This window comes from Schistocerca gregaria, chromosome X (genome assembly GCF_023897955.1).
Source record: "Schistocerca gregaria isolate iqSchGreg1 chromosome X, iqSchGreg1.2, whole genome shotgun sequence".
Classification (NCBI taxonomy): domain Eukaryota; kingdom Metazoa; phylum Arthropoda; class Insecta; order Orthoptera; family Acrididae; genus Schistocerca; species Schistocerca gregaria.
Genome location: NC_064931.1, coordinates 361,847,960 through 361,873,488, shown reverse-complemented (window position 1 = coordinate 361,873,488; position 25,529 = coordinate 361,847,960).

The window sequence follows — 25,529 nt, the reverse complement described above, 5'->3', positions numbered from 1 at the left end:
TGTTACACGAGAATCACGACAGGTATTTTGAGTTATACGACAAGCTGAAGTACTACTGAAAAGATAATTCCGATATTTTCGAAATGTAATGGATAAGAAAAGAAACAGTCCGATTTGCTAGACAAACTTAGTAACTGAGTTCGGCAGTCTCGCTTCTACTTTACTTCAGAGCACTACGTGGTCACGTTCGTAACATAGGAACTTTTCGGACGTCTGTTTTAATGAAGACACAAGAGTCCAGATAATGTAGATCTAGAGTCGAGAAACTGGGCAGAAGAGAGACTTGTGCAGTGAGAGGTTCTGCTTAGCCTTAAACGCGAGTGGGAGAGGCAGCTGGGCGGGACACTACTAGCAAACTGCTCTGGCTTTACGAGTCTCAAAGGCGTCGCTCGAGGAGTCGGCTGAATACACTTCCTGCCACAATGAGGAAACTCTGGTCTTCAAGCTTGTACGTGATACGTACATGATTATCGTCGCAGGAACAGAACTTGGAAAGGAGCGAAGCAGAGTAATTCACTGCTCTTCAGCACTGGAGCCACCATTCTCGCATTTCGTACAAGCAAATGCAACGGTCATAGGTGATGCGTAACAGACGGGTGGATGAATTTTCAGTCGGTAGAGCATCGACCCAACATCTCAAAACAATTCACATTAAGGCAGTGTCTTCATTGATTTTTCAGTCTAACATCTATCGTATTGGCTCCTCAGACGATCTTGCTGGGTATACGGTTAGCGTGGTCATTTCACAACGTAAGTTGGAACTGAAAGTTCTTCGCACAAATTGGCTTATTATTCGTAACATCCATTGCCTAACTTACTCCCAGTGGAGTTTTCCCCACATTTTTATGATACATGCTCATTAATTTATTCTAAACGCTTTTTCTTTGTCCACTGCATCATGCTGAAACCACAAATTATTGTAAAACTCACATATCATTTATGTTCCAACACTCAAACATGCCAGGTGGCTATAATTAGAGTGCAGCTACTCAACGAAGTCCAGTGCGGGCTGTAATAATCGTATGGCAGGGAAACTTGGTAGAAATGCTAATACATTAATGTGGAACCGATTTACGCTGAAAAAAAAATTGTTCCAATTTTCGCCAGCAGGTGCAAATCTGACACTGTACAGTATCCCTTTGAGGTGTTCTTTCTTTTGCTTGCGCCTTGTCCCGAACCGTTCCCAGGTTCGGTTATAATCGGATTTGGCGTTGTTAGTCTGAAGGGGTGGCCGGATGCCCTTCCTGCCGCCATCCCGTACCCCCCACCCCCATCAGGACGGAATCAGTGTACCCCAGCTGTCTGAGTCTAGTGTAAATCAAGTGTTTCAGATGTCTGCTAGTCGTGTAACTAAAGCGGGTTGTGGGGACGATCCCGGTATTCACCTAGGGGGATGTGGAAAAACCGCCCAAAATCCACGTCAAGGCTGGCCGTTACATTGGCCCTCGTCGTTTATCCGCCGGGCGGATTCGATCCGGGGCCGGCGCTCCTACTAGAGTGCAGGAAGCAATACATTAGCGCTCTCGGCTAACCTCGCGGGTATCTCGTTGGCGTCTGTAGGGCTCATATACAACAACCTGTGTAAGGGGTGGTTAATAATAACAACAACGTTATGCCTTTTTCGTCTTTTCTGCCCACATCCAGTTCCTAATCTGTTACATATGGAAACATGTCTGTACGTCTCTCTTCCATTCACAGCGCCACATTGCGTCTGGTGGTCAAAATTGGTACTAACTATTTTCAGCGTGGATCAGTTCCTCATTATCTCGTTAAAAAATCTACCATGTTTCGTTGCCATGCGGTAACTGCAGCCGACACTGGACCTCTGTAGGTAGCTGCACTTCAATTATAGCCACCCGGTATTTAGCACAACCACCCACATTTATTTTTCTTTGTAAATGAAAGAAAAAATCATGCTGTAGGGACTGAATAAAGTAGGTGACCTAAAAAAGCGCCCAGTGGCTATTGGTGACATTATAAGAACGGCTTTTCTTTGAATTTCTCGCGCAACCCAGCGAAACAATTGTTTGTTCCCGTCAAATTCATTATATTCTCTGTTAATAAACAAGCATATCAAATGATCTATTTCGTTCCAACATCAGAAGTCAGAATTTTTATCAGACTTAGCTACTGGTCTTTAAGATAACTACGAAAACCGAGGGCAGAACTACTCATGAAACAGATCTAAATAATTTCTTCAGCTCGCAATGAACTGATATGAGGTGTGTGGACGGATGTACGGTACACTAAGAGAAACTGAAGATGATCGGGGTTCCATTCCGCATTCAGCCAAATTGAATTACAGTTTTCCTACGTGAGGAAAATGCTTTCATTGTCTCTTCAACAAGTTCACAGTTGATTTTCATCCATCATCCTCACCCAGACCTTTATCGAACTGACTTTATTACTTATTCTGTTGGCAGAGCTGACACGGCAGAATGTCTAAAACATCTACAGAGAGAAAAGACTGCTTTTAAAGCTAATATTCTCGTCAAAGCCGAGATCATAAAGGGAGACCCTTAGCTAGCTGACCGAGAGAGGTCACACTGGACTCGCATTCGAGGGGACGACGGTTCAATCCCGCGTCCAGTCATCCTGATTTAGGTTTGCCGTAATTTCCCTAAATCGCACTCGTCAAATGCCGGGCTCGTTCCTTTGAAAGGGCACGGCCGACTTTCTTCCCTAATCCGATGAGACCGATGACCTCGTAGTTTGGTCTCTTCCCCCAAACAACCCAAACCTTTGGCTGGCTGGCAGTAACCTGAAGTTGGGAGTGATCGCGTCATACGCTTACGATTCGAAAGGTTATGACTATCTGCTTAACAGCATTTTGACTCACTTTTGGAACCCAAGGTGGTTTTTCGGGGTAACAAATCTGTGAGGAGTTGTCGTGAGTCGTCCTTGGGTGGCCTAGTTCGTAGAGAACTTGTCCGCGAGAGACAAGGGTCCCGAGTTAGAGTCTCGGTCCAGCACACAGTTTTAATCTGCCAGGAGTTTCTTATCAGCAAACACACAGTTGCAATATGAAAAATGGCCGGCCGGAGTGGCCGAGTGGTTCTAGACGCTACAGTCTGGAACCGCGCGACCGATACGGTCGCAGGTTCGAATCCTGCCTCAAGCATGGATGTGTGTGATGTCCTTAGGTTAGTTAGGTTTAAGTAGTTCTAAGCTCTAGGGGACTGATGACCTCATAAGTTAAGTCTGATAGTGCTCAGAGGCATTTGAACCATTTTAGTATGAAAAATGCATTCTGCAAACATCTCCCAGGCTGTGGCTAGACCAAGTCTCGGCAATATGGTTTCTTCCAGGATTTGAGAACTTCTGTGAAGTTCGGAAAGTAGAAGCAGAGGTAGTGGCAGAAGTAAGGCTGTGAGGACGGGAGGATTTGAGAACTTCTGTGAAGTTCGGAAAGTAGAAGCAGAGGTAGTGGCAGAAGTAAGGCTGTGAGGACGGGTCGTCGTCGTGCTTGGGTAGATGAGATGGCAGAGCACTTACCCACGAAAGGCAAAGTCTCGGTCCGTCACACAGTTTTCATCGGCTAGAAAGTTTCAAATCACCAAGAATGTGGCAGCAGATTTCTGAGCACAGATCACACAATTCATGCAAATTACGAGCCGGTTGTTCGTGGACGTGTCTGACATCGTCCGAGAAGTGTCGCATCCGATTCAGCTTAAGTGAATTGAGTTGCCAAGACATCAATATGAGTTCACTGCCATGCTCTTAAAAATCTCTACTGCACGATTCTGGCCTTGAGACACGGATAGTTATCATCGCCGACGAGGATGGTATCAAGCATAAACTGAATTACGTGGTCGGCAATAATGTCCACTTATTCCACAGCTGTGTTGTTGTCTTAGATTATTGCAACCGGTCCCGTGGGGGCCCAGGTCAATGTATAGTATATAAATGCTCCCGCCTGCCTACGTCCGTGTCGGGTGCATATTTTCAGGAACCATTCGCCTTGAAGACAACGTATCCGGCACGACCATCGACTTGACGTAATCAGAACCGTAATTCATTCGACCAGCTGATACGTTTCCATTGATCAACGGTCATATCGCAACGGTTCCGAGCCCACTGCAATCGTAAGTGGCGATCAATGTGGGAACACTCAAGGATCGTCTGCTGCGGAGTTCCATGTACAACATTGTGCGCTGAACAGTGCAGGCCTATAACAGCACCGTCCTTTGTCTTTATGTCTGGCAAAGACTGGTGTGTATCCTGCTTTACAGAGCACACATACCTCCGACCTGCACATTCTGTGGTGAAGAGTTGATGTCCAACATCTCGTCTCTTACTCATGTTTTCATTACCTTTCAATCACTTCCTATGGATGCACACTACTGTAGTATGCGACAAGCTGACTAACCTCAGCCATTCCGATTTACTATATTCCAGACGACGAGCCGTAACCGTAGGCCATTTGTCAAAGTCGTTTATGTCACTGGATTTCTCCTTTTGCCTCCCATATCGTCTCTAGAACGAGTCGCCATACGTTCATTACGACGTCACATGGCCACAACGCCACCTGGCGGCATTCAGATTCGCAGTGCGCAGAGTTCATAATGTTTCAGCTCATCAGTAATTTTGGAAACCATCCCAAAATTCACTTGCAGTGATGTATTGGGACTGCGCAAAACATCAACCGATGTAGGTGAATTAGCACTTGAAACACATTCCATCGATGTATTAGAGAAGTTTGTTAACTGCATAGTATCTTTCCCGGAACAGCAATCAGAATGCAAGTAGGACTCTAACAAGACCTGAATTCTCAAACTTAGAGTGTCAGCCTCGTGTAAGGAAATAGATATTCGGGGCAGTTACATCTGGCTAAAGCTCTGAAACCAGGACACAAAAAAACATTGTCGTCAAGGACAGTGGTGTTTGAATGATATGAAGACAGACATTTGACCAAGTCAAGCTTGAAATCGGTTACTGAGCCATGCTCTGATTACACAACTGATAGAGCACGCTCCGCAGAAGGCAGCGAGCTAGGTTCTAGTCTCTATCCTTCACACAACTTTAATATGTCACTATATATTTTGATGGAGGTTGGTGCACTCACGATGGGTGAAGCTTTCTACGGTCTAGTCATGGAAGAGAAGAATTAGAATTCAACTTTCCATTGACGACGAGAAGTAGATAAAGACATGCATTTCGGAAAGATGGGGTAGGAAATCGACCGTGCTCTTTCAGAGGGAGCGTCCCAGCATTTCTAATATGCGATTTAGGAAATTCATAGTGAATCTGAAAATGAACGCGAGTAGAAGGTACCAACCACTGCGACATCTCGCTCGATGGGTCATGATCAAGCCTTCTAGATAAAAGTAGCGTGGAAAGAACAATGAAGTTGTATTTTTTTCCAAAAATACATAGCTAAGTATTTGCTTTGTCTTTCAGTGTTACCTGCAGAAGAACAACAATGGTAAAAACAGCTATTTGAGATGGTTAAATGAATGAGAAACCAAACAGTATGAACAAAAGTAAAATCACCTTCCTGCTGTGGCTTATGTGAAGAACATGGGATCTCTTTTACAACACGAGCTGGCCATTGAAGACAGCATTAGTGCAAATTATTAAGGTAATAAATATAGTTGTCTTCTGCTTACATAAAAATATCCCAGCAAATATGCATCATGATTTGAATGTGGTAATTTATGCGTTAACGTAAATGTGCAGAGAATATGCAAATATACCAAATCTGTAACCTTTTTTCTCGTTGTCCACAAATGAGGAATGCGTTTGATCTTAAGAAGCACTTCTTTTACTTTGTCCTCCAAATATATCTTCATCCTTCCACTACGTATTTCCTTTCGTTTCGCTGTCCATCCTGAAATTTGTGGAGGGGTCTTTTCAGCCAATTTATAGTTGCTAATTACAGTTGTTCACCCTGATTTGCCATGAAAATCTGCTACCTGGTGTTCCAGTTTTTAGCCACAGCATCGTAATCAGTATGTCCTGACTGTGTATACGATTTTTGCTGTAGCGTGATATGTTATCTTTAATTCTTTCTTAATCCAAATTCCATTTCCTCATTTATGTCCTAAGGTTTCCTCACAATGTCTCTTTGTTGCCTTTAAGCATATTTGACTTGAGATCTGTGGCCGATGATGATAGGTCCAAATGTGTAAAGTACTTCATTCAGCCCTTACAACTATTTTATAAAACTGTGGTTTCACCTTCTGTGATTTTTGTGGGCTTACCATTTCTGCATTGTTAGCTTTCTGGTTTACTCTTACCTACTCAATAATATAACCTAAATATTAAATTTATTATTATATTTACAAATACAAAAGCACATTAGTGAAGAGACAACGTACTGTGTTTATAAACATAAAAAAATATTATATCGTCAAATACTGATATAATTAAACGTTTCGTTAAGAGACAGCGTACGATGTTTGATAGTATCTGTAGAAACGGAATAGCCTGGAGGAACGTTTTATTTTCAATATTTTACTTCGATCTGTGTTTGCAGACAGGTGGGAAATCCTGGCATGCTTAATAGATGTGACAAATTACCCCTCAGGTCGGTGGGAATTAGTGGGCAATCACTGAACTTGAGATCAATCTGTACTATTTTATTTTGATAATAAGCGTTGATTACCAAGCTTCTCAAATCCCCAACTCCAGTGGTCTTTTTTGTACTTACGCTGTGATCGTTGGTTCGGCGTAGGTTGCAAGACCTCGGATTCACTAAGTGCTAGTGGTGCTTTTGAATGGTTGAAAAACTAATGCTTTTCCATATGTCTGTGAATTATCGTTCATCACAAAACTAATAAACAGTACTCTACTTTTAAATCACTAAATCAGTGTTGCTACCATACTGTTTAAGAGAATCGAAACATCAGAGATAATCTGGTAACAAATGTCCAAAATAAGTGAACACTCTCCTGCACTTATGCGGCATCATTCATTGTGATGGATTGTGACGTCATTCGTATGGCGTAGAACAAGCTCTGCATCAGAAATACAAGGTGTCTTATAAATTAAATGAATATTTCTACAATTACCAACAATGCTGAAAGCCCATTTTCCGTATGCTTCAGTGGAACAAGAAAATATCCTGAGATTGTCAAAGATGGCCGGTTCTGATTAGATTCAGTTTATGTTTATAATATATTGATGAACCGGAGTAACATGGGAATAGACGGCTGAAAACACAAGGAAAATCAGTATAAATTGTCTAAATAAAAACTAAATTAACGTCGCTTAAATATCTGTATCAAATAATTGCGTTTTAATCATAGATCGCAGTCCGCGATTTTACATATATCACGTAAGTTACCAATGCGTTTGTGTCATTATTTTAATCAATTAATATTAGTTATACTAATTTAGTTTGGACTCAATACATATTTCCTGTGTAAATCGACTGTGAAAATTCGGTTACTTCAGTATGCTTTTCAAAGTAACTGTCAGGAAGTGAATTGAGTAATGCTCTCATATCAGTATTAGTTCATAGAAGTTATTGCCCATTAAACCTAATATATGACTGGGAAAAATAGATGGTTCTGGCTTACAGTACATGTTAATAACAATAAGCAAAATTTGTAAAAGTGAAACCAAGTATGAAAAGCTGAATCACAGACGTGAATTACAAAAGGAAAGCTGATGAAATAAATACGAGAAAACTGGTGAAGATGGAATGTACGGGTCATATCAACAATTTTACGTAGTAGCCAAAATGGTCTCTCGTTACATAACCATTAGCTCTTTCATTACGTGAAAATTTACATTCCTCTACCTTCCGAAGAAACTGATAAGAAATTTCAGTTTATTTATTTTATTACTTCTTTTAGATCTACTCTCTCTACATCGTGGGTCTTGTTTTTAACATTTTTTGATGTTGCTCGATTCATTGCAAAGTTACTTCTCAGCGTTGCAAAATCAATAATAATAGTAATATTAACAATAATTGAAGGGGTGAGAATGATATAATCCACAGCCACAAAATGTAAGTTTTTCTGGAGAGGGTTTTAAAACTTTGAATAAATCCATAAATGATATTTCGACTTTTCTAGGTATCTCGCAAAAGTAGTTTATTTCTCCAATGTGTGCAGAGTTGTATTGTGAACAAAGTTAAAGACTATTAATAAAAAATATTTTATCCCTGGGTGACATGGCATTGGGCTTTGGCCTGTCTGATAATAAATGAATACATCAACATACAAATCACTTACAATGATAATGACTACAATATTTGAAACAATATAGCCATTATCTAACACCCCTGTGTCATTTACATCACTTTATTCCTTATTTTCACTCAGACTCTTGAAGTACCCCTTCGAAACATTTGGTATATATGGCATTAGTGATGTAACATCTTTGAGTTTTTTGTCTCAAATTGGAATCGGTTTTAAGTATTTCCTTGATAGGTGGAACGGGCTAAGCTCCTAATGTGCTCGTCCTTCCTAGTGATATTTACAGTTCTAAATTCTTCATAATCAGTAAACTGATACTTCCCTTTCAAATGTGATGGCTTTCCTTCATCAAAATGAAAAGCTGTCGCTTCAGAAAATCGGAAATGAGATCCACCATCATGTTTGTCCTTCTTTGAAATATTTATCTGCAAAAGTGTCAGATCGATAAAGTGTGCTTTCTTCATTTTCACGACTGAAAACGGCTTCTTCTTGCACGATTCTCTCATGGGTGTAACCCAGTCATCAGAGGTGTACACAGTGGGGTTTCTCTTCTTAACATGCTTCTCAGTTCGACTGACATCTCGGTCACAGGGCAATCGTGTGTGGCCAACTTATGGAAACCAATGTTTAAAGGCCTTAAATTTTCCTGGACGCACTAGTGTTCCCTCTAGTGCAACAACTGCCCAATTTTTGCCTTAGTGTTTGAAATAATCACTAATAATGTGAAGAACATTTGCTTGAGACTTTTCTATTTCTATGAATTTTATCAGACAGCTTCCTATCTCATCATCTTTGCTTCATCTTCAATTCACTTGAAAATATATCCCTTTTCAGACCCACAACCATGAATACCAAAATTATATGTCCACAACTTCCTCTTATGGAATGCAGGCCCAGACGTCAGCCTTGTTGTTAGAAGAGTTTGTTGTAGATCAAGGGCTAATGTAAGATATTCCTCAGGACTTTCGCTAGCTAACTTGGAAAAATGCGTAATGATATTTTGTCTAGCAGATTATTTGACGTGATGTAAGTCCCTTACAGTTTTTAATCTTCTAATCATATCTTCAGAATTGTCAATTATGCATTTTTCATTTGAATTTGAAATTCATCACATACATGTCATGTGTCTGAACGAGGCAATTTAAAACCAATATTAAACTCGTTGTTAAAAATATCTTGAAATTTTGAAACTTTACTTGTGGTACATTATTTTCTTCACAATATTTCAAATAATGATCTTGATATAATGAAGAAATAGACATGGCATGTTCGAAGAACATTTTATTAGGGTTCTGTGAGCGGCTGTAACAACTGGCATACTTATTTATATTATTTATGAAATTATGACCTGTCTGAACTGCTTCTGGTGAAATTTACTTTCATGAGTTCCCTTTTTGACCTGGAAACAACGAAAAAGAATAAAAGTAATTTTAAAGGTAAATGCCCAGGTCAGAGAAATTTAGTGAATTTGTGTTCGAATATGATACTTAAAGAAAAACACTCGATAAATAAGCAGAATAGAACAAAATTATGGTTTTTCTTGAAGCAACATTAATTTCATCTTTAAATACCTCTTTTGTCTTTTGGAGAAGTGGAGTGTCCATCACACAAGTGTTTTAGTGAATTCTTAAGACGTCCTTGATAGTTCTGAAGCTGCTGCACACTTAAAAATGCTTCTCTGCACACAAAAATATTACAGCCATTAACCTTAACCTTGTACAAAAAATTAACCACTCACTGTGAAATTGCTCTTTGCCATTTATTTGGGTTCCTAAAAAAGTAAAATATATTCATCAAAATAATAGTACTTTATTGATAAAAAGTACATGATATAAAAATTTATTTCCGATTTGCATTAATCATAGTAACCTCCTTTGGACTTGTTTGATCTTAATATTGTTAAGAAGGTAACTATTTTGGCAACTCAAATCACCCATATCCCATAAAGAATGGAATATCTGCTTTACACATTCATGAATTTTGCTCCAACACTTGCTTTTACATTTACATAAAGGACCACGAATTTAAGCACCAACAGTTTGTCCTGTTTCATCAGATATGTACTCTCTGCTAGAATTTATACATTTAAATTTTTCCCTTTTTCAATTGCACATATTTCTTCTTTTTTTCCCTGCCTTGAGGTTATTTAACAGCTGACACTTCGGAAGGCTTTTTACATTCGCCAGCATCCTAAGCCAAATAAAGTATTTAGAATGAGAAAGATCAAAGCCACTTTAACACATGTAACATACTTTAATATATTGTAGAAATAGCCTTATAATAATAAAATTATTACCAATAATGCAGAAATGAATAGGAGAAGTATAATTTGCTTATGATTCACAAATACATATTTTAATTAGCAAGTATATAATAGTTATAATTACGGAATAAATTAATATTTTATTCTGATAGGTTCCATATTTTAAATGTTTAAGAAGTAAGTGTTTTCGACTTAACATGTCATTTTCGATGAATATTCATCAGAGGGACAATAACTGCTTTCACTGGACGAATTACCTTCTTCAGAACTGTCCATTTCTGTATCGGAATCTTCTTTCTCGCTAACAATAGTAGCTAATAGACTTTCTGTTCTATAAGAATACAGAAGCAGGAAGTTTAAGATTAGATATAGATCGAGTGGACGCTATTAATTTATTATTTCTGAAAAGAGCGGAGAACTCTATAGAACTGCATCACAACATACACCGTGTGATAGCCAGTATCTGGGAAGTCGCACGGGAAAGAAATCTGGGTACAGTCGATTGTCTGACCAGCTGCAGGGACCAAAGAAAGTCACCACATTTCTGTCGAACAAACGACTATTTGGTTGTTGCGTTCAATCGGGTATTCCTCCTAGAAATTCGTGACTGGACTTTTTACTCTCTTGTAGAGTTCTAGGAGCGCGGTAGAGAGTTTTTGAACAAGATGTTGAGTTCTCTATCATCGGAGGAAGGGAGAAGCGTCCAGTCGGTGCAGCCCATGTCGAGTCGCTACTCCGACACATGGTCTGAGCACCATTCGCACACTTCCGGCCAATGTAGCATGCTAAGTACTACACCCAGTAAAATAACCTCCACATTCTACCGTTGGAATGACCATTTTTTCATTGTAACTTCGTATTATTTTCGCATCTTACAGCAGTCTTCCAATGAGATGCAACTCTGTTAAATTTCCGTGTGTGGTGTTGAACTGTGCTTTGTTAGCTGGCTTTGACTAAAAATTTTAATGGTCCGAACGAAGAAGAGTTTCTTAATTCACAATATATACCTAGTAAAGCGTTCTACATTGCTCGTTCTCTACCAGCATTTATCACTTTATTTAACTCGAAAGGTGTAAATGTGCTCTACGTTCATAGGTCGTTTTGTTTACTGCTCATCTGTAGGCTCTTATAGAGTAGAATAGTTGTGTTCGATGGGGATCATGTTTGTATTTTTTATCTTTCTACCTAATGAGGTAGTTCAGTTGTTGAGCAATGGCCCCGCATTCGGAGGATGACGGCTAAAATCAGCATCCATTGATACCGCTTTAGGATTTTCGTGTCTTCCATAAACTGGTTAAGGCAAACCCATGATGGTTCCTTTGAATGGGCACGGCAGCTTTGCGTCTCCATCCGTCCTTAATCTGCGCATCTGCGCTTGTGCTCCGTCTCTAATAACCTCGTTGTTGACGGTACGTTAAACACTAGTCTTCCTTCGAAGGCTAATCTTTCTTCCTTGTCTACTACTTATTTCATTTCTTTCCGTGCAGTTTTTTACTTGCATCATAGCAAACACATTTCCTAGCACACTAGGACAGGAAATGTATGTATGATACTTGCAGCGTTTAGTAGCTTACTATCATGTATGCACGTGGTGAAATATTTCCTACCAACCGGACCGAAAATAGTCAGCTACCACCTACTTAGTTTTTTTCGTGCAATACAGTATATGTTTTTAGACTGCTTTTGTAACTTAAAATATGAGATTTCATAATTCTAACTTTGTCAGGTATTAACTGACAGGAAAAAACCCACTTCTTAATTTACTTATTAGCTCTTAACTCTTACGTCACAGCCTGTTCATTCTTACAGAAAGTATACAAATTTGAAAAGATCAATTCCGTTTCAATTTTTCTTGTTCACACACACACACACACACACACACACACACACACACACACACTTACATACAGGCAGCTGGGAGGCAGAATATACATATAAATCAATACAGTGTATTTACTACAAATACGAATGTTATAGAATGGTTTTTGTACGTACTGTAATAGATTAGTGCCAGATGCGTATACTTGCGGCAACTATGACTATGTACAACGCTGTGGTCCGGTGTTGCTATCACAGCAGCATACAGATCGACAACGAATGACCAAGCTTCCCACGTTCACGTAAAAGAGTCGCAATATTACTATGTAATATGGGGCACGCACACAAAAGATTCCTGAATTCTCTTCCTTTACGGAGGAGGTGTAAGAAATCTCGACGGTATGCAACCTGTAAAGATATTTGTGGCAGAATAATTTTGGTATGACTATTAGTGAAGAGAGGTGCCTAGACATAGAATGTGTAGGCGATTTCCTGAAATACGGATTCGAAGAGTGAATGACCTCGTATATCTGGTTTTTGTGTGTTTTTATTTTCTCCAGTTCCTTTGCCCAGTTTTCTGTAACGCCTAGAAAGAAACCCTATCACTGACTGACGCTCGAACCCCACACTTTACGATTTGTTTTCCTGTAATTCCCATCCTGCCAGCGAGCACATACCACATGCCAGTGAGAACGCGCTCTTCACATGCCACAAAGCCTCCGTCGAGATGTAAGCGCAAGAGAAGCTGTAGAATTGCTGCTTAAAGCGTTGAGAAGGCGTCCGCGGAGAGTGAACATTCCTCTGGGGAAGAGCGGCCTAGTTAGTCGTTACCTGGAGCACGGGGCGGCTCGCGGCAGAGTCGTTAACGCGGGGCACCCCAGGTATCCGGCCGGCCTTTTCAATAGCGAGGGCGAGGCGGCTGGCCAAGGATTATGAATAAAATAAAGTGCCGCGCGTGCACACACGTGAGGTAGCCCTGGTCCTCATTCCCCACCGACAGGAGAAACGCACCGTGCACCTGTGCTGCGACTTTTACGCTTCGTCAGTCTCATTATAGACAGAGAGACTTACAAACGATGCTCTCAGAGCCAGGCCGCAAGGCTAGCGCTAACGAGATGTTGCCGATCGTTTATCATTTTACGCGCGGCTTGAAAAACCTAAACTGCTGTTGCAGAAACTGCTCTCGATGTCTTACGTTGATGCGATTTTCGGTTAACTTTTGTATTTGTATCGACTGATGGTTTTCTTCTTTAAAACACACGAAGAAAACCTCTTTTTCTCTCTTTTCCAACCCAATGAGAAGTAATCCTGGTGCAATATGAGGACGATGATAGTTGTACATTTGAAGGAAAATAAGTCTGATCTTCTTGGCTTCATTGATTTCTAAACAGCTTCACTGGATATAGAGAACCTTCATGCTACATTAAATTAATGATTCGAAATGAACTTTTTGATTTTTTATTGGCATCAGAAGTGTATAAACTTACTATAACCTCTTAAGCTCATAATACTGTTAAACTGGCGACAGCCAGGGTTAATGCACGAATTATACGTTCATCCGTGAACAGAACTGTAATCTGATTTTAAGATCATTTTGTCCCATCTCTTGCACACTTTTTCTTACGATGGGGGCGTAATTGCTGTTCTTCCCCCTTTTTTCTGTGTTCTTCATAGTAAGCATTTCACTGACGGATGCTTGTTGATTAATCTTATCTCACAAGGTCCAAAAACAATTTCTCAATTAACATTGAGCAAATAGTACTTTGTGGACAACCTTGGCCAGTTTTTGGTGTTTTGAATGAGCCAGTTTCTCTTACGTTTCTATCAACGGAGATGAATGTCATACAGTCAGATTAAAGGCTGTTTTATTTTTCTGTGTACTTGCGCTCGGCTCTCCAGTCACTAGGTTCTGATTAAGAATATTTTATATCCGTATGTGCAAGTTTCTGGTACGATGAACGGGTAATGCTCCATCTCCGACATGCAGTTACGAACTGCGCAAAGTGGAGAACTCCGCCGTGGACACATCACGGACGATAAATTACAGTTTTTACATGTAGCGCCACCACCGTCGATGCCGCAGGCAGTTGTTTGTTATGAAACGTAAGCAGTTTAGGCACACATACGCATCTCGCATAACTCATTCAAGAACTCGTACGACCGCAGATATTCATATCCGAGTATTGGCTCCTTATCACAAGATACTCAGTTTACAAACTTCTAAACGCAATTAATACCTCGCTTAAACACTATAGAAGTAACATATGGGAGATATGGTCACTATGACATCACACACATCGATGCCCGAGTCAGGATTGGAACCTGCGACAGTAACGGTCACGCGGTTCCAGACTGAAGCGCCTAGAACCGCTCGGCCACTGCAGCTGGCCGTGCACAGTCCCTGCTTGTGGAGTAACCATGTAGACAAAGATGTAGAATATCTTTTCGTTGATATACCTTAAGAACACAAAATGCTCTAATACAGGCACGAAGCGCACTGAATTATCGTTCCGAACTAAAAATTTCATGGTTTACGTAACTATCAAGGTAGTTCCTTTAATGAGAGCCAATCAGTTTACTTTTCTCTCGTCGCCCAAGTCAGCCAGACCTCCAGCTGTCATGACCTTATTGTCGACTGGGGTTAAGTCGTTTCTTCGACTGAATTAAGGTATTCTCCAAGGACACTGCTTACTGTAGAACTATGGTAGCCGTTCTCCAATACCTTCTGCTATATAGCTGAAAACTAATAAACTATGTTGCCGAAACCTAAGTAGCTCCCGCTGGCGTCTGAAAAAAGAAGATGAAGGGCTATAAGCCGTGTTAGAAGTCTTCCTGTATCAGATTTTCAGTTGCATGAACTAAAACAAAAATTAACCTCAGGGCTCACATATCCCACACATACAAAACAACGAATACACAATGAGTACTTCACATTCAGCTGCAGTATTTACATCTACGTACGCTTTTAGAAAGGTTTAGTTTTAATAATTCCTGGACTGAAAGGGCTTTGAACAGGTGATTTTTCCTATCTGAGTGTACAAACTAAAAATTTAAGAATATTCGTACTTTTGGCATAGATTTATGTCCAAGAAGGCGTTCTAGATATATCTGATAAAGGAAGTTCTATCGTTTTCAGAACAACAAATAATGCGATGGTATCAAATTATAATTACTCTTTTTCTGGAAATTTCAGTTTGAAAAATTGTGATGAACAGTCCTGTAGCACAGTCATAAATGTGGATCCTACTACTGCAAATAAATCTTCGTTGTCTTTGATTTTTAAATACTACGATTTCTGCAAAAAAGCTATGTAATTACTGTTTATTGTTTTATTCAAACACCAATTTTATTCTCAACGACCGAAAATGGTCTAAATGGGTTTCTAATACCAGCAAAATGGTTAAATCTATTTTTATTTTATTGCATGCTGTGCCACTTGACTTTGCTATTGGTTAGAATGCAGCCGGAAGTCATAGGGCTTTATGACACCCCCAAGAATCATGGATCTTGCCATGGTGGGGTAGATTGCGTGCCTCGTCGATACAGATAGCTGTAGCGTAGCTGCAATCACAACGAAGAGGTATCTGTTGAGAGGACAGACAAACATGTTGTTCCTGATGGGGGGCAGCAGCCTATTCAGTACTTGCAGGGGCAACAGTCTCGATGACAGACTGTTCTGGCCTTGTAACTTCAACCAAGTCTTTTCTGAATGTACTTGACTCGAGTGTAGCCTCGTACAGAGGTACACCGTGGAAGATAAACAGTTCAGCAAGAAGACAACAGAAGCTTTTGGAATGTGGTACTGCAGAGGGATGCTGAAGATTATATGGGTACATCATGTAACTAATGAGGAGGTACAGAATAGAATTTTGGAGAATAGAAATTTGTGCCGCACCTTGACTAAAACAAGGGTTAGGGTGACGGAATACATTCTGAGACATCTTGGGATTATCAGTTTCATACTGGATGGAAGTATGTGTGGGAGGTTGGGGCTGGGGGTAAACATTTTAGAGGGAGACCAAGAGATGAATAAAGTAATCAAGTTCAAAAAGATTTAGGTCGTAGTACTCATTTGGCGAGGAAGAGGTTTGCAGAGGGTAGAGTAAAATGGAGAGCTGCAACAAACCAATCTTCAGACGGAGGAGAATAAAGAAAAAGATTGCTGAAAGAAAGCTGTTGATAATTTGTGACGAGTGTTTTTAACTGTAGTTTTAGTATTCATGCTTGCTTATTGTCCATCTCTGTCAGATAAGCAGTTACACATAGTATTATTATGTTAACACTAACTCCCATTATACTTTTGTGGGAAATTCGGAAGAGACGTTAATTGTTCGTGTAGTTGCTTTAGTGGTGGTGTGGTAGTGTGCATGTGTGTGCGTGATTGTGTCTCTGTGTGTTTGTGATTGTGTGTGTGTGTGTGTGTGTGTGTGTGTGTGTGTGTGTGTGTGTGTGTGTGTGTGTGTGTGAGAGAGAGAGAGAGAGAGAGAGAGAGAGAGAGAGCAGGGGGGGGGGGGGGCTGACACTGACTGCACAATGTTGCACATTAACCTTTACTGCTTTTGTGAATTGGCTGTAGCAAATCAATAGTTTTTGAAAAAGAGGCATTTGTTGACATCCAATATCAATTTAAGTGCTAAAAAATATTTTCTGAAGGTATTTCTCTGTAGTGTAGTCTTGCACAAAAGCGGAACTTGGGCGAGGAGCATTTAGAAGAAGTTTCTTAAATGTGGTGCTATTGCAGGATGCTGAAGAGTAGATTGTTAGATAGAATGTTCAGATGAGTGTGAAATCTTATGGGACTAAACTGCTAAGGTCATCAGTCCCTAAGCTTACACACTACTTTACCTAAATTATCCTAAGGACAAACACACACACCCATGCCCTAGGGAGGACTCGAACCACCGCTGGGACCAGCCGCACAGTCCATGAGTGCAGCGCCTGAGATCGCTCGGCTAATCCCCCGCGGCAGATAGCGTAACTGATGACGAGGTACTGAATCAGACTGAGGAGAGGCGATATTAATCGCACAACTCGACTAAAAGTATGTACCGGTTGGTAAGACATATTGTGAGCCAGCAAGAAATTATCGTTATAGTATTACAGCGAAGAATGGGAGGGGGGAGGGGGGATAAAAATTGTAGAGGAAATCCAAGAGGCGAATACCGTAAGAAGGTTAAAATGCACGTTAGTTGTAGCAGCGAATCGTTGATGAAGACGCTTATACTGGATGAACATGTGTAGAGAGTTCATCAAACTTGTCTTAGAACTGAAGACCAGTACAGCAATATGATGAAAAAAAGAACAGAAGAGCATGGTCTTGGGAAAAGCAGTAAATCTTGTATCTCCAAATAGGCACAGAAACTAGAAAGATTTTGGAAGGATATCCCATAACACTAAATGGAACTGCTGTAGACACGCGCCAGGCGCCTATCGTATGATAAGTCATTCGCTACCTGGTGGCCCACGATAAACCACACACATTAAAAATAAATAAAAAATTCAAAGCTGCAGACCTGGTCCCGCATCTAGCGCCATGGAGTAGTAATCAACGATGTACTCATAAATCGACGCCGAGACAGATACGCCCCTTACCGCAATGCTGGCGACAATGTGGCCACAGGCCCTGCAGTTACTTCATCGCGCGCGCTGGGGAATGTCACGGATGAAAGCCATAGCGAAACTACAGTAGTGCTGGCCAGGCTTAAGCAGGGAGTAGGAAGTCAGTTCAGCTGATACCTCGCATCCAGCAGCACCACCACAATCTTTGTTTCCCCGGTCTCCTCCGTCGACTTTGAGATTTCCACTGAACCTTGCGAGCCTATTTCTATACTCTGTATGGCTTACAGTGATGAAGCCAACTCCAGACACGCGTGTATGTTAAGCACGGCATCCACCATAACAAAAGCCACAATAAACAGCGAATGAAGGGCTTCCCGATCTATAGTGTCTGATAATGGGCCCCGATTCACAGTAATTATTTTCAATAATTCTGCACCTAAGACAGTATAAACAACATTTATATTCCGCCGTTTCATCTATGCTCTAACGGCGTAGCATAGCTCATGACGAATACGACACTTAATCACCAAATATTGAAAGTAGTGGAAACCACACCACTATAGCAGTTCTCACGCTTTTCTGATCATATACAGGACCACCCCCCTCCAGGACCAAAGCTCAGGGGAGCTCCTTCGTGAGAGAAAAGTCATAATGCTCCTCCATCTCTTAGCCTCATAATAACGGGTACCCCAGTCACAGCAGCCAGGGCGCTTCTGACCAGGATCATATCTACGGAGCAAAAGTTACGTGGACTCTAGCAACATTGATGGACACTAGCGTGGCACTTATTTTACAACTTTCTGATAGTTTACCTTCCACCCCACTATTTTGTTCCAATCAGTAACAAAGGGTATATTCAGAATTTTAGCTCACTCGGACAACTACAAGACGACCCTCGTCGACCATGAAATTTCCAATTTTTGCTTTCTGAATTTTGTTACGCATTTCCTCAATTTCATTGTTATTTTTTATTGTTACTGATATGAAGTCTTGTTATTTAATATAGTTATTTACCATACATACAGAAATGCAAAACAAATTAAACGTAAATGACTGCCAAGAATTCGTGTTACACTGGGATGGAAAGTTGTTCTCAGCGCTCGAAGGTGTTGAAATGGTAGAGAGACTGACAGTATCAGTAATCTTTAAGGGAAGAAACATTTGTTGAGAGCCCCTGAAATCAGAAGATCAGGACATGGTTGTTTACCAAGCAATAGAAAAGTGTAGTATACCTGACAAAATTCAGGCATTTTGTTGTGCTACGATAGGAAACAGTACAGGTTGAGTGCATGGCAGCCATACGAATATAGAAAAACTGTTTAGTTGGGACCTGTTATACTTCTCTTGTCGTGGTCACTTTTTTGAATTAGTGCTCAGGACCTGTTTCAACCACTGATGAGGGATGCTTCTGGTCCGTACATGAAACTTTTCAAGAAATGTAGAGTAACTTGCACGAAATTTGACAAGAACGCTTACATAGCCGGTACCACTGAAATGCAGAAGCAAGCGCGCAATGATTACCGAGAACTGCTAGAGTTCACGATGATCTTTCTTGGTGGCATTCCAATGAATGTGATATCGTTTCGAACCGCAGGAGCAGTAACTAATTCTGGGCTGATGTCAAAGGCCATATGTTTCAAAATCACATTCATTTACCTGATGTGGAGAAGAAGTCATTAACAAGAAATGTACTTTTCTTGTAATAACTTGGTTTCTGTCAACAGAAGCAATTAAGGCATCTTGTCACGGTTCCCCACTTATAAGTCAACTGATAAATTATCAGGATACGGATCCAGTAAGGAGTAAGGCATCTGCAAAAAATTATCAAATAACCAGTGATACTTAACTTCAGAAACTGTGGCTTCAGCTATGCTTGAAAGGTAGTGGAAAATATATTATAGCTCAAGTTATTTTGGGATAAGAAAGAAGAAGGAAAAAATCAAGTGAAAAGGTGCACCTGACAGACACAATCGGCGCCCAAAATAACCAGCTCTATTACCAACAGACACGGACGTGGAGACGGGGATGTCTAAGCAGCCTCGGCGTTTATGGCGAACAACGCCCTCATCGCCACGAGGCAGTTTAACGCCGGACGTTCTCTGAAACACCGAGTGCATCGCCATAGGCTCCGATTTCAGTTGGTAGGGTGGAGATATTTTGGCGTAGCTACTTTGAAAGTCCACCGGAAAGCGTGGAGCTGCAACACGGCCGCCAGACGGAGCAGCGATGTCCGGAATACCCAAAAGTTGCGGTATGAGTGTCCACCACGCTGGCCAACCAGCGCTCGCAGCGTCTGCTAAGCGATGCAAAATGCAGTGGCGTAACTTTTTCGCCTCTGTCTCGTTGTCGTAAAGGACTAAAGGTCTCGATCTCTGTTTCACTACATTTCTAGTTTTCACTCTTTGGGTTACTCGCTGTCACTTCTTACTCAGTAGTGCAGTCTCCACGTGTTCATTTCCTTCGATGTTCTGTCTTGTGTGTTAATTTTCGGAGATCCGTTGCTTCGCGTCTATTCTCAACGGGTTCTCTTGTCGCTCCCGATATTCTGTCATATCTCTGTCAAAATAGAAATGATTAGTGAAGGCGTAGGTTTGGAATGTTGACTGGTGCGGATGTGAAACGTGGATACTAAACAGTTCAGAACAGAAAAGAACAGAAGCTTTCGATGATTAAATGGGTGGATCGGGTGATCAAAGGTGGATACTAAATAGAATTTGGGACAAAAGAAGTTTATGGCACAAAGTTACTAAAAGAAATAATATGGTTAATAAGACTTATCCAGAGGATTCAAGGATTTGTCAGTTTGGGTATGGAGTGTGATAAAGATTATGTATGGACATCATGGATTCACAAAAATAAGCAGGTAAAAGGTATATAGGCTGCATAAGTTTTCAGAACTGAAAGGAATACAACAGCATAGACTAGCCTGGATAACTGCATCATCCCAGTCTTCGAAATGAAGAGCACCACAACAGCTTAGAACTCAGATGTATTTGCTTCCATTGCCGCTCATGCTATATATTATTCAACCATATACATGAAAATTTATCGCAAGATGAATGAAGGTTGAACCTTACTGTCATTCCTTCTAACTACGTAATTCACGCTATTTGTGTTGGCTTGAGGTTTCTCATTAGACATTACACTATCTTAGTTTCATAGTATTACTAATTAAATTAAAATAAACCTTTTTGTTATGTCTTAAAAGCCTACTTGCAGGTTAGGTCTACGTGAAAAACACAGAAACTACCTTCAACAGTGATATACTAATTATGTCGATGGCAGCAACCACCTTAATCATTTTTACAGTCAATTGTTTATTATGAGTCTGCTGATTGAAGTAATCGGAAGTTCTTTCTTCTATAAAATACTACTCCTCGGTTATTTCTGCAAAGAGAAATACGAAATTAAAATAACATACAGAAGTAAAAAATATTAAACCTAAACCTACTAATGTAAATAAATTGTCAGTCTGTGTATGTTAATTTATCGTTATGTCGCGTGACTAGGGCCTCCCGTCGGGTAGACCGTTCGCCGGGTGCAAGTCTTTCGATTTGACGCCACTTCAGCGAATTGAGCGTCGATGATGATTAGGACAACACAACACTCTGTCCCTGAGCGGAGAAAATCGCCGGCCCAGCCGGGAATCGAACGCGGGAACTTAGGATTGACGTTCCGTCGCGCTGACCAATTTTTTTTTTTAATCTCGTTTTATTCGTTCATGTTAGCTGCTTTGTTCGGGAAGGATGTCCCATGACACCCGCTGAAGTTCGTTATTGATCCATTCACTCAGTTTTTTTATTGCAGAGGGCTGCTAACCCCCGACCGAACACGCTGAGCTCACGTGCCGGCGGCCACTCAGCTACCGGGAGCGGACATTTATCGTCATTATGTTGTAACATTAACGTCTGAGTGACATTTGATAGTGTAAAGAATTTCGATTTATTCGCTTATTGGACAGTTCTAACTATGGTAGAGAAGCTGCAAAAACCAGAGGTGGAAAAAAGTTTTCCATTTCAGAAGCTGAATAAATTTGAAGCGGGAAATTTCTTTGTTTCTGGGTGGCGGAGAAGATGTTTGTTGAGATTAGATCTCGTGTGCCATCTAAAAAATGGTTCATATGGCTCTGAGCACTATGGGACTTAACATCTTAGGTCATCAGTCCCCTAGAACTTAGAACTACTTAAACCTAACTAACCTAAGGACATCACACACATCCATGCCCAAGGCAGGATTCGAACCTGCGACCGTAGCAGTCCCACGGTTCCGGACTGCAGCGCCTAGAACCGCACGGCCACCGCGGCCGGCCCACGTGTGCTATCTGCAGCTGCTTCATGTCTTATGACATTTCTGCTGACGTACATCAGCCTATAACGGGCATCTGGATTTAGTGATTCATTTGTCTTATACACAGAACATTTGCCAAAAAAAAAGTACTTGTCAATAAATTTTACATTTCCCGGAGCCGGCAAAAATTCAACAACTTTCTGGCACCAGTCAAGTGAAGAGATGACTGAATTAGAGTGCTTCAAGAATAAAAATGAAGCATGTGGGACGGGAGGAAAAACAAAATTAAAATTCAGAGTATGTGATGTTTCAGTGATTACAAATCGAGTCAAATTTACAAAAAAAAGTACTTGTCAATAAATTTTACATTTCCCGGAGCCGGCAAAAATTCAACTACTTTCTGGCACCAGTCAAGTGAAGAAATGGCTGAATTAGAGTGCTTCAAGAATAAAAATGAAGCATGTGGGACGAGAGGAAAAACAAAATAAAAATTCACAGTATGTGATGTTTCAGTGATTACAAAATCGAGTCAAATTTACAAAAATCTTAGCAATAAGAGGACGCTTATCAGTATGACATTGCACTCGTTCAGTGCTGGGTCCGTACACTGATTTAGTCCGTAAAGGTGTCATGAAGCCCTCTCATCCTCCCTAGCGATGAGCTGCCTCACAGCTGTTGTCAATGGTCCTGAATGCTGGCAGTTGACGGATTTGTCATCAGATTTGGACCCACACATGTTTTGTCCAGAATAGATCTTGCTGGATCTGGAGGTACCACAACATTACACAGCCATTTCATAGAAACACTTGCCATTTGTGGACTAGCATTACACTGTTGGAAAATGTCGCCACCACACTGTCGCATGAGAAGTGGTACATAGGAACTGAAAATATCTATGAGGTACCATTGTGCCATCAGATTTCCCTCGGTCACTACCAGTCGTGACCTAAAGTCAACCCGACGGGTCCCCCCACCATGACTGTCAGGCAGTCTCTAAAGACCAATATGGAAACTTTCAGACTACGAATAAGCAGTGAATGAGTTCGCCAGTGAGCAGGTACTGTGCCTGACAAATACTTAAATAAATATGCTGACGAAATTATTACTCTAAACATTGTTCTACTCGCAGTTTCCACAGACGCATTCTTCTGCAACAGACTGCGTGCTATATTGCTGAATTTTAGAGCAATGACATGATAAATCCGTTACTCGTTGGCCAATAGTTACTCAAATTTATATGACAGTACCATTAAACATGACGTCCACTACAGAAAAGGCGACTGAGACTATAAAGGTAAACTTGTAAACTACCTGTCAAAAATTTAAAACATACAAAAGTTATTCTCCGTCTCTGGAATGGAGGTTACGGCAAATCGAACAAAACGACAAGAGAGCGGTTGAGTTGCTGCACGTGTATTGACCGGTCCGGTGACGAACTACGAAGGCTGCCGGAGCAGACCAGCTGAATGTCCAGCGCGCACGTGCCTGAGGTCCATATGGTGCGTGAAAGGAGGCAGAAAAGAGGTCAACTCTTTATCATTTCTCGAGACAAAACAACGTAAAGATTCCGCGCAGAATGGGATGGGCAGAAATCCCACGGCACCGGAACAGGTCGTCCCGCCGAGGACGTGACCGATATGAGAAAGCGGTGGTTTGCCAGCGCCTATACATAGCTGCGGACTTCACCGCGCCTCGGCCACTCACTGCATCGTCAAGCCCGCGCATCGAATTTCAAAAGCTTTCATTTCTCCCTCAGCAAAAGTCGGCCTGCTGGCCCATCGAATACTGATATCAGCTGCATTATAGGGAGTCTGCCTCTTGAACCGCAGTTCCTCGGACAGTTTGGAAATGTATGGCAGCACCCCGCTGCCGAAAGGAGGCGTCACAATATGGCCACAGGCTTCAACGTAGCGCCTACTACTTAAATTTTAGTGCAGCATACGGAGAGGCACATGAAGGTGACCCCTTTTTCTTTAGTGATATGGCCAGCGAAGGGACTGCATTTATTACCAATCCACCAGTCAGAGAATTGGAAAAAGCCAAGGCTGTTTGGCGTTTACTTCGCGAACTTCAATGGGAAAGCCTGGAGGGAAGCCGATGTTCTTTTCGCAAAACACTATAGAGAAAATTTAGAGAGCCAGCATTTGCTGCCGACTGCGGAACGATTCTACTGCCGCCAGCATACATTTAGCGAAAATACCGCGAAGAAAAAATAAGAGAAATTTGGGCTCGTACGGAGGCATATGGCTAGCCGCTTTCCCCTCCTCCACTTGAGAGTGGAACAGGAAAGGGAATGACTAGTAATAGTACAATGTATCCTGTACTTGCACCATATGGCATCTATGTGTATGTAGATGTACTCCAAATACTTCTCCCACATCGAGACCACTAAAGACGGTTACATTTAGTCGTTTCTTACTTGCACTGTGAACTGAGATACTAATTAGCTGTGGGAGTGTATGTTTCGTTGCAGTTCAAACGTTGTATATAGGATCTTTCAGAAGAAAATAGGTAGATGTATACACGATATGTAGACTAATATGAATAAAATTCTACAGAAAATAGACATACGATCTGTTCTCGACGAGAGAAAACGGTTCAGGTGATGGTGAATTAATGGATAATTACTTATTAGTTTTATTGTCAGTTGTCCTTTGCGTTCATGGTTAAAAATACCACCGCAAGTTTAATACGCTTTCTTGCTCGTATAGAAAGCTGTAGTGTGATTGCTGAGAGCCGGTATTTTTCATTGACGTATCCATAAGCTTTTAAATCACATGCAAGCAAATCCCCTCAACTTACTGTTTTCTGCCTCCAGGCAGAATCTTTAAACTACTTCAAAAACGTCTCTTTGAGAAAGCATAGACCATCTTGGTGGCAACGCACATAAACAGCTGCGCAAGTACAACGGCCAGGAAAGAATCCGCAAAAAATGCACACTCCTCTGTAGCCGGATACGTTCGATTCGAAGGTAGCCGGTTCAATTCTTGGTTGTGTAAAGAATGTTCAACGCTAGTACTTCGCAGATAAGAAGAGGAGAGCTGGTGACGAGAAGTTCCTCATCTCCCGACTGCGTTTGAATCTTGTGGATGAAATCCCACCATTCAGTGCAGTGTCTTATGCTGTCAGGCCGTGATACAAGTACATTGTTGACGGTGGCTTGTCTGTTGGGAGGGGCCGTTAAGCGACTGCCGTACTATTTGAGACGAACATTCTGTGTGCCGACAGTGGATTTAATTCTGTCCCTCCTCCTTTATCGACATCAACATAATCGCCACAAACACGTCACTGAAATTTAGAAGTCTCTCAAAATGCTACAACAACAGATTTTGCGAGAATGGTAAACGATTTTGTGCAATAACTAGACCAATGAGTCTTTAAACAATGATGTTGCATCAAAATTTTGGCTAAACGAAGTCTGGAACGGAGAAAGGTAACTCAGTGGTAATATAGGA